Here is an 11,061-nt window from a genome sequence, read left to right on the forward strand (position 1 = left end):
CGAAGCCTTGGCGGGAAGATTGCTTGAGCCCAGGAGATCAAGACCAGCCTGGGCAACATGGTGAAACCCTTTTTCTACTAAAAATACAAAAATTAGCCAGGTGCCACAGTACACACCTGTAGTCCCAGCTACTCAGGAGGCTAAGGTAGGAGGATTGCTTGAGCCTGGGAGGCAGAGGCTGTAGTGAGCCAAGATATTGCGACTGCACTTCAGCCTGGGTGTCAGACTGAGGGAATGTGTTCTCTTTCTGGGTCCACGAGAGGTCATAATTTTAAGTGCAAAGAACTTCCAAGCGCCATGCCCCCTCCCATCTCTCTCCATCCAGATTTAATGGTTTATGTTTGAATTTTGTGGGCATGGGAAGAAACTAAGAGTCAATCACCCCAGTGGAAGTTTAAAGGAACTCCTTTCATTGGCCAGAGGAACTTGGGAAGATGGGAATTTCTCCCAGGATAAATTCCCCTGCTTCTTCACCCACACTGGATTTCCAGCTCTGTGGAATCCCCTCCCATGTAGTGGGAGCTCTCTTTCCCCTCTTGGATTTCCCCTCTGAAATCCCCTTCCACACTCTTCATGAAAGTCTTTCTCTTCTTCTCCTTTTCTTCTCTTTTCTCTACCTAAATAAAATCACCTTTCTGCAACACTTCTTGGGTCCGATATTTACTTTTACTAGCATACAGTGCACCTGCAGTGGTCCCTTCTCTTATTCTTAAGAGATCAGAGACCAAGAACCTACAGCATCCTCCCGGGGGAGCTGTGTCTCACCAACACCCCAGAAAACCTGATTGTAAGACCCTGTCTCAAAAAAAAAAAAAAAGAAAAGATATACTACTCAAGTCAGTCTCCCCAGTAGCTGGGAGGTTAGGGTTTTTCAAAAATCCTTTGGTGACTGGGGGCTAGAGGCAGGGGTATACTGATTGGTTGGGTCAGCGATGAAATCACAGATAATCAAAGCTGTCCTTTTATGTTAAGTCAGTTCCTGGGTGGGAGCCATAGGACTGGCTGGTGGGTCCAGGTGGGACCATCCACTGTCAGAAATACAAAAACCTGGCTGGGCACAGTGTCTCAAACCTGTAATTCCAGCACTTTGGAAGGCTGAGGTGGGTGGATTACCTGAGGCCAGGAGTTTGAGACCAGCCTGGCCAACATGATGAAACACTGTCTCTACTAAAAATACAAAAAATTAGCCAGGTATGGTGGCAGGTGCCTGTAATCCCATCTACTTGGGAGATTGAGGCAGGAGAATCACTTGAACCTGGGAGGTGGGGGTAGCAGTGAGCCAAGATCAAGTGTTTCTTGTTACTCCGGCCTGGGTGACAAGAGTGGAACTCCATCTCAAAAATAAATAAATAAATAAAAGAATTCAAGCCCCTCTCATCCTCCTAACTTGGTAGCCTTTCATTAGTTTTATGAGAACAGTTTAGTTTTTTGTAAGGGCTATTATTATTTAAACTATAAACTAAATTTCTCCAAAAGTTAGCTTGACCCACACCCAGGAATGAGCAAAGACAGCCAGCCTATGGCTAGAAGCACGATGGAGTCAGCCATGTCCGATTTCTCTCACTGTCGTAATTTTGGAAGAGCAGTTTCAAAGGGTCCTCAAGCTCTGGAAACATAACTCAAGTTGATTTAAAGTCAGTTTCTTTATGATACTGTCAAGTTACAGGCTAACATGTAGAAGATGGGTAAGGTAAGGCATTCTCCTTTTCTGTTTACATCCACGTTCTGCCTCCCTCCTAGAAGGAAAGCTATGGTTCCGTTGGACCCACACCGGTAATTCGGGATAATCTTCCTAACTCAGGATCTTTAATTCAATGGCATCTGCAACAACCCTTTGCACTACAAGGTGACACTCCGAGCTTCTAGGGATTAGTAGATATTTTAGGGGCAAAAAGGTGTAATACATTTTATTCACTCATTTCAAGGTCCTGTAGAGTGTTCTTTCTCTTGACCAGTTCCCCTTTGCCCAGTTTGTTTCTCCTCCCTCTTCATCTACTCCTTTCCACCCTCTTATCAACTTTACACCCTGTAGTGTGTTGCTTACTTTTTATTTTCCTTTTTTTTTTTTGAGACAGAGTTTCACTCTTGTTACCCAGGCTGGAGTGCAATGGCACGATCTCGGCTCACCGCAACCTCCGCCTCCTGGGTTCAGGCAATTCTCCTGCCTCAGCCTCCTGAGTAGCTGGGATTACAAGCACGCGCCACCATGCCCAGCTAATTTTTTGTATTTTTAGTAGAGACGGGGTTTCACCATGTTGACCAGGATGGTCTCGATCTCTTGACCTCGTGATCCACCTGCCTCGGCCTCCCAATACTTTTTATTTTCAAAATAAAAGCTCGCTTCCTTAATTTTCTCTCATAGTATCCCTCAGGAAGAGCCTAAATCTTTACCATAAAAAATAGATTTATTTTTCTCCAGGGCAGGGAGAATTCAGCCAATTCCTGTAATCCACCCAAAGAGAAAGCAAGGCTTCCTTTCCATCCCAGAAAAAGTCTTCTCTCCTTTCTTCTTCCACATGGACTCAAAGATTCTGAAACAAAAAAACAAAGCAATGTTTTTCATACTTAAACAAACAAACCAACAGAACAACCTTAAGTGTAATTGTAACCGCCCAACGGGTTCACCTTGCCTGCTTCCTAGGCAGAGCCAATCAAGACAGGTGAATTACGATAGAGAAAGAGCTGGCTGTGTGGGTGACTGAAGTTTTAATTATTACTCCAATCAATCTCCCTGAGAATCTGGGGACAGGAGTTTTTAATGATAATTTGGTGAGTGGGTAGGGGGCAGCGAATCCGAGGTTCTGATTAGTCAGATGGGAGATGAAATCTTAGGAGTTGAAGCTGTCCTCTTGTGCTGAGTCAGTTCCTGGTGGGTGGCTACAAGACCAGCTGAGTGGGTTTATCTATCTGGCTGGTACCAGCTGATCCATCAAGTGCAGGGTCTGTAAAATATCTCAAACACTGATCTTAGGTTTCACACTAGTGATGTTATTCCCAGGGGCAATTTGGGGACGTTTAGAATCTTGTAGCCTCCAGCTGCATGACTTCTTAATCATAATTTCTTATCTTGTGGCTAACTTGTTAGTCCTGCGAAGGTGGTCTAGTCCCTAGACAGAGGGGGTTGGTTTTGGGAAATGGCTGTTATCATTTTTGTTTCAAAGCTAAACCATGAACTAAGTTCTTCCCAAAGTTAGTTTGGCCTATGCCCAAGAATGGACAGGGACAGCTTGGAGGCCAGGGGCAAGATGGAGTCAGTTAGGTCAGCTCTCTCACTGTAATCATTTTCTCAATTATAATTTTTGCAAAGGCAGTTTTATCATCTTGCAAACTCAAGCAGGAGGAAGCATAATGAAAGAGTTTTTTGGTCACTTTTGAGTCACATTAAACATGGTCATTTTGAGGGAAGACAGAGGAAGGTACTGGTTAGGCAAATAGTTAGGACAAGTTAGGTAGGAGTCCTTCTATCAAAAGAGCAACCTGGAAGAAATCAAGCTGCAAGCGCAGATGAGGAAGCAAGGTCCAGCATCTTTATCTCTTATGCAACCAGTGAGCTCCAGCTATACACAGTGGGCTTCAGTGAGCACATTCTTTTCCTTTTGGGGCATGCTCAGATAAGGGAACTCGCACAAGGAGGCTTTCCTAAGACAGGCCTGCAGCTGTATAGATAAAAAAGTTACACAGAACCAGACACGTCTGCAGTGGAAAATTCCATTTCCTGACATGTGCAAAGTAAGGGAAATGAAAGAATATGGAGTAACTCAGGCTAAGGACCCACATGCACACTAGAAGGACAGGGTGGAACTAACAAGAATTCATGCCTTATCCAAACAAGACACCCAACCCTAACCAGTTTTTCATATCCTATGCAGATGACACACCTGCTAAATTAGCTTATTTTAAAAAATTTTTTAATTTTAATATTTTTATTATTAAAATTAATAAAAATATTAATTTTAATATTAATATTATTTTAATATTTTAATTTAATTTAATTTTTTAAATTTAATTAATTTAATTTAATTTAATTTAATAATTTAATTATAATCAATTTAATTTAATTAATTTAATTTAATTTAATTTAATAATTTAATTTGATTTAATTTAATAATTTAATTATAATTTTAATTTAATTTTAATATTTAATAGAGTATTGCTCTGTCGCCAGGCGCCAGGCTGGAGTGCAGTGGCACAATCTCGGCACACCGCAATCTCCACCTCCTGGGTTCAAGCAATTCTCCTGCCTCAGCCTCCTGAGTAGCTGGGACTACAGGCGGGCACCACCACGCCCAGCTAATTTTTGTATTTTTTAGTAGAGATGGGGTTTCACCATGTTGGCCAGGCTGGTCTTGAACTCCTGACCTCGTGATCCGCCCACCTCGGCCTCCTAAAGTGCTGGGATTACAGGTGTGAGCCACCGTGCCTGGCCCCAGTTAGCTTGTTTATAACAGCCTTTACCTTCAACTGTAAAATGACAACCCTCTTGGTCCCCTCTCTGTTGAGAAGAGCTTTTCTTTTTTGCTTGTTAAACTTTTGCTCCAACCTCACCCTTGGTATACATGCTCCTTCATTTTCTTGCTCATGAGACAAAGAATTCTGGCAAATCTGGGGTAAAGTTCTCCAGAAGGCCGTGTATGCTCTGAATCAGCATCCAATACATGGTAGGGTTTCTCCCATAGCCAGGATTCATGGGTCCAGGAATCAAGAAGTGGAAGTGGAAGTGGCACCATTCACCATCACCCCTAATGATCCACTAGCAAAATTTTTGCTTCCTATTCCCACGACATTACATTCTGCCAGCCTAGGGGTCCAGAGGGAGGAATGCTGCCACAAGGAGACACAACAAAGATTCCAATGAACTGGAAGTTAAGATTCCGACCCATAATGCTAATGAAGCTTCCTCTTTTTGTTTGTTTGTTTGTTTTGGAGACAGATTCTTGCTCTGTCACCCTGGCTGGAGTGGAGTGGCATAACCATGGCTTACTGCAGCCTTGACCTTCTGGGCTCAAGCAATCCTCCCACCCCAGCCTCCTGAGTAGCTAGGACCCCAGGTGTGTGCCACCATGTCTGGATAATTTTCAAAAATTTTTGTAGAGATGAGGGTCTCCCTATGTTGCCCAAGGTGGTCTTGAGCTCCTAGGCGCAAGCAATCCCCCGGCCTTGAACTCCCAAAGTGTTGGTATTATAGATGTGAGTCATTGCACCCAGCCCTCCTTTTCTTTTTTTCTCTTCTTTCTATTTTTTCTTAATGAAAATAGCTTTACTGATTGTAAAAATTTTATATGCTTGTTGGGAAAAAATCAAAGGGAATAGAAAAGTTATTCTTCCTTTTATTTCTTTCTTAGTAAAAGTTGAGTGAAATTCCTTTGGTAACATTTGGCACATTTAACTAATATTTTGGATTATTGAAGTGCAGATATGCTCAGTCTACTCCTTGAATTTGAAACCATCCTCATACAATTAATAAAACAAAATTGCTTTAACAAAATTATAAACTTGAATAGAAGCATAGCCAAGCATTAACCAGCTAGCCCTTTAGCCCACTTCCTTACAGTTGCTTAATGCTTAAAAGTTACATAGCCCCTGTCACAAGGTCCTAACTTCCCTTGTTTCTATAGATAACATCTTTAATGTTAAGAAAACTCAAGTTTTAAAATTCGAGATGTTTTCCAGATCCCGAATTCTGAGGATGCCTGCCAGACTGAAAACCTTTCGAGGAATTGACTCGGCACAGAATACAGTTTCTGTATTGTTATAATTTCACCCCCCACCCCTTAACCAATGAGTGATCACAGCTCCTTATCCTTCTTCCCACCAAAACTCTGTTAAAAATTCAACCAAAACTTTTCAGGGAGGCAGATTTGAGGTTCTTCCCATCTCCTGGTTTGTCTGACCTTTGATTATTAAACTCTTTCTCTGTTGCAAACCAAAACTCTTCAGGGAGGCAGATTTGAGGTTCTCCCCATCTCCTGATTTGGCTGACCTATGATTATTAAACTCTTTCTCTGTTGCAACCCCTGCTGTTTTGGTATATTGGTCTGTTGCCACACAATGGGCTACTGAACCTGGAGTCCTATAACAAATTGAAGCCTTTTAATAGCTTTGCATCTCTTTTGATGAAGTTCACTTGCTCTATCTTTACCTCTTTCTCTTCTTCATGTTCTACATTCAGTCTCTTATTACTTCCTTTTCCTGCCTCTGCATAGACCCAGTACCTCACCTGGAGGCATTCTCCTCTACCTGGCTAACCCTTCTCCTGAAGCCTCTCAGTCCCTCCGCACCAGCCTTTGTCCCACTGTTTAGTAGCACCTCTTTCTCACTGTAGACTATAGGCTCTTTGAGGGCAGTCAGAGTTTTGTTTGTGTAACTCCAAGGGGAAATTTTCCCCTGGCCCTGTTGACTGAAAAGAAGTGGAGGCAAGATTAATATGAGTTTATTTGGGCCAACCCTGAGGATTGCAACCTGGAACCATAGATTCAAATTGCTCTGATTACGCACACTGATTAGCAGCAGTTACAAGTGAATTTTTAAGGGGAAAGAAGAGTCAGTTCCTGAGTTGTTTACCCAGAATTTTACGTAAAAATAACAAGCGATTGAATGGCTATACATTGTTCTTTGTATCACAAATTCCAGGAACGTGAAGATAATGGGTGAGACAGCAAGTCAGGACCAAAAATGACTTTAAACAATTGCCCCAGGCATTGAGTGGGAGGGAAAGGGGGCATGACTGAAGGCCTATACTCATGTCTCCCCTGGCCTGCATACCTTACATAGCTCAGACCACTCTAAGCATTTTTTCTTTTCTCAGCCCTCTGAAGGGTCACTGAAAAATCAACTGACAAAAGGCAGATTAATAGAAGAAAAGGCATACAAATTTATTAATGCACATGGGGGCAGAACCACAGAGTGATTACTCCAACCCCCTAGTGGGGTACAGAAGCCTATATACCCTTTTTCCAGGGGGAAGGAGGAGATGGGGAGTATATGCAGTTCTTTTCAGGGGCAGTACATGTTTTTAAAGGAGAATGAATGGATTAGAAAGACGTAAATTAACTTGTAAATAATTCTCTTCGAGGCTCATTGTAAATGATTCTCATGAGGCTGAGAGGCAGGATTATCTTGTGAAACAAAATATAAGCTCTCAAAGAAAGGAAAGATGGCTGATGGTTTTATACTATTTTGAGGTTACAGAAAGAATAGAGGCTTAGGTCTTGGCAAAATGGGTTATGGTGGCAAAACAGGTTATGAGAGGTAGAGAAGAAGAGGCTCGGCTAGCAAAGTTCCTCTTGTTATACAGATGAAACTGTGCAGCTAGCCACCCTCATAGATAATAGATGGTAAATATTTCTTTCAGACTTGAAGATGTCAGACTTTCTGTTGGTCTTTCCTAGATCTAGACAAGGGAGGGCCAGCAGAGAAAGCTGGCTGCATCAATGTTGATTCTCTACAGATGCAAATCTCCCTCACAAAAGGCAGCTTTTCAGCTATTTTTGCATTTCCAGCTCTTCTGAACAACCATGTTGAAACATGTCAAGAAAATATATTTGGGGATGAACTATTTTGGTTTTCTTTAGCTGCCTGGGCATCCAAGTACCCAGTCCAGTTCCTGGTCATTTAGAGGTACTCAATGACTATTTTTGAATAAATGTACAAGAGAGCTTTGATTCTAGATAATCCACTCAGGAGGTATTTATTAAATATCTTCTGGCTACCAGATTCAATTCTGTTATCAGTAAGATAAAAGATCTGTAAGACAACGCTCCCCTCAAGTTTATCACAGTCTCTTGGTGCTTTTTCAGACAGAAATATCCCTAAGCTAGAGACAGATAGTCAGTCCTACAGACTATGTCATGGTTTAAAGAGACCACCCTTTATCATTCTGGGATTCCAAACACCCTTATGATCTCATGTTTTGTCTATTATCCATTTAGAAAAGATAAATCCACGCCTTTTCCCCCCATTTAAAGAAGAGTGATAAAACATATGTAACCTAAGTCCTGCCTTTTAACCATTTTATGTACAATGTAGTTGTGCCAAAATACATTCACAATGTTGGGCAACCATCACCACCATCCACTTCCAGAATTCTTTCATCGCTCTACACAGAGACTCTGTACCCATTAAACAATGGGCTCGTACTCCCAGTCTCTCATGTATTTTCTATCTCTATGTATTTGCCTGTCTAGATATTTCACTTTAGTGGAATCATACAATATTCGTCCTTTGGTGTCTGGCTCATGTCACTCAGCATAATGCTTTCAAGGTTGTGATGAGCCTTTTTATTTTCATTTTAACTTTTTTTTTTTAATACGGGGAATAAATGTTTGGTCTACTACTTATTTAGAGATAAATCAGTGCAACAATATATTTTATTTTCATTTTTTACTTTTTTTTTTATGAGAGGGAATAAATGCTTAAAATCCCTGTTCATTTTTTTTCTCCTTCCTTTAGAGAAACTAATTGCTTTTGGCTCACACATTTGTGTGTTCTTTCTATAGGAGCTTTACTACAGCTCCCAACGGCACTCCACAATTTCTCCCACTCCTGTGGGTGTTTGCTTACACTAACCATAGTAACAAGAATTCTGACCCTGGATCTGGGCAAACAGATGACATTACTCATGAGATAGCCTACTCCTGCCTTCCAAAACTGGGGATGCAATATCTCCAAACTAGGACTGGGAGAAAATTTGGAACTGCCTGCTGTTCACTGTCCTCTAGTTTCATTTCACTTTTCAATCACAGTTTTTCTATCAACAGTCAAGACTGAGATTGTGATCATACTTTCAAGGTTGTTATAAGCCTTTTTATTTTCATTTTATTTTTTTAATATGGGGAATAAATGTTTGGTCTACTACCCATTTAGAGATAAATCAGTGCAACAATGTATTTTATTTCTCAGCGTTCTGTTGTCAGTTTTCATCAGCTTGGCCACACCTGGCCAGTGTAGCCTCGGCTAAGGTTCCTCAGTGACTCCTTCCAATTCTCATTCAGTTTCCCTCCTATCTGCTCTCTTTCTCTCTTTTAGCAACATCAACAAAATAATACAGCGAGGTTTTATGGTGTTTTACATTTTCAACGTGATTTCCTCTATACTGACTAAATTTTATCCTCAAAACAGTCTTTCTAAGGTGGTAGGGAGGGTTTGATTTTTCTCCCTTTATAATTGAGTAGACTCTAGATATCAGGAATTTCAGTGATTTCACAAATTCATGCAGCTGATAAGTGGCAGAGCCTGAACTGCAACCAAGATTTGTTATCAGTTGCTAGGCCCAGTCGTGGCTACACAACGGAAGAAGTCAGTAAATATTTGCTGAATGAATTACTGATGTGTTGTGTGTTTGCTCTTGTCTGATTGTCCATTCCACTGGCAGCATTTTTTTGAGCAAGCAGAGCTTTTCTAGGTGTCTTGCTAATGCTGACTGTTGTTTGGACAGCTTTTCTATGGATAGTTGACCTTATCCAAGTAGCAGAATATCTTGATTTTATAAAATTATCAGGAAATTGTAATAGACAAACATGTAGGAAAGTTAAGAGGACTGTCCGGGCCCGGTGTCTCACGCCTGTAATCCCAGCACTTTGGAAGGCTGAGATAAGTGAATCACCTGAGGTCAGGAGTTTGAGACCAGCCTCGCCAATATGGTGAAACCCCATCTCTACTAAAAATACAAAAATTAGCCGGGTGTGGTGGCGTGTGCCTATAGTCCCAGCTACTTGGGGGGCTGAGGCAGGAGAATCGCTTGTACCTGGAAGATGGAGGTTGCAGTGAGCCGAGATCACACCACTGCACTCTAGCCTGGGCTACGAGAGCAAAAAAAAAAAAAAAAAAAATATATCAAAAAAAAAAAAAAAAAAAAAAAGAATCTATCCAAAAAAAAAAAAAAAAAATTAAGAGGACTTAATTCACTATTCATTCTTAAAACGTATGTATCTTTGAGAACATTTGTCAGCATATTAGAATGGGAAGGAGGAAGGGAGTGGGAGTTGAGTTTGAGCCTAAAGGAGGAAATATTTTATAATTAAACAGAAGAAAAGACAGCTATTCATTGGTCTATGGTGATAATAGGCTATTAATTGAGGAATCTGATAAACTCTTTGCACCTGAGGTCTGAAAATAAAAAGCACATTCTATATATTTCTTTCACCCCTCTTCTCCATGCCATAATGAAGAAAACCAAACACAATACACAAAAAGCCTAAGCCCATCTAAAGAGATGGAGATTTTGAATTTCCCTTTTATTTTATTCTGTTACATCCTTTTGGAGAAGTGCGATGTCCAAAGAGAATTCTTGACAGAGCTGCCGTCCTAGAGTGTGAGCCATTTCTGCTGGTTGCCTGCAGATCATTTCTACCACCTGGAGAGCTGCTCTCAATCCTGTTGACTTTCTGTGGCCTTCCTTTATCATGCAAACCAAGGGAGTCAAACTCACTGAGCTGGGTCCTCCCCAGTCCCCAGCAGATGGCCATTACTCACAGCCAGTGAATGGCAGGATTATGGCAAGGCTTTGGCTCTCCCTACAACTCCGTAAACTGCCTCAAGGTCCCAAAATGAGACAGACATTTGCAGCGGCTGATTTATCCTTCCATTCACTCTGGAGTGATTTCCTAATTTCAATGCTTTAAATGTTTCCAAATCACAGATAAAAACTGGTCTAAAATTTTACTTCAGAATTGATTAAAATTCTTAAATCATTTATAGGTGACAGAAAAAAGCTAGTAATAAAAACAGAAAAAAAGGAAACAAACATTTTTTCACTTTTTTCTTTTTTGGTTTATTTTCCTTTAATCCTCTTCTATCAGGAGACAAACTCGTTTATAAAAATATCTTTATCTTGAAAGCTTTTTAAAAAAAAATTGTAAAAAAATCTTTAATTTAAATGTAACAAGTGTCTTTAAGTTATCTTCAAAGTATCTTCAAGTTAGAAAAATGGCAAAACATAATGTACAAGAAAATAATTTACATTTGAGAATCACCCAGAGATGAGAAAAATAACTGTTGGCTGAATCGTGTTTCTTTCCAATTGCATCCGTATACTTTTATTTTATGTGAGCGTGTACTAAATAC

At 40.6% G+C, this 11,061-nt stretch overlaps 1 long non-coding RNA gene across 1 annotated transcript; it reads right to left on the reverse strand.

Annotated features, from left to right (window-relative positions):
• Positions 1-389: 389 nt before the first annotated feature.
• On the reverse strand, positions 390-1,733 carry LOC116550002. Its single transcript, XR_004268196.1, has 3 exons — positions 1,723-1,733; positions 1,048-1,051; positions 390-549 (listed from the first exon to the last, which is right to left on the reverse strand). It is a non-coding gene; the product is annotated as an uncharacterized LOC116550002 (long non-coding RNA).
• Positions 1,734-11,061: the final 9,328 nt, after the last annotated feature.

This window comes from Sapajus apella, unplaced genomic scaffold, assembly GCF_009761245.1.
Source record: "Sapajus apella isolate SASKATOON/1434 unplaced genomic scaffold, GSC_monkey_1.0 scaffold7, whole genome shotgun sequence".
Classification (NCBI taxonomy): domain Eukaryota; kingdom Metazoa; phylum Chordata; class Mammalia; order Primates; family Cebidae; genus Sapajus; species Sapajus apella.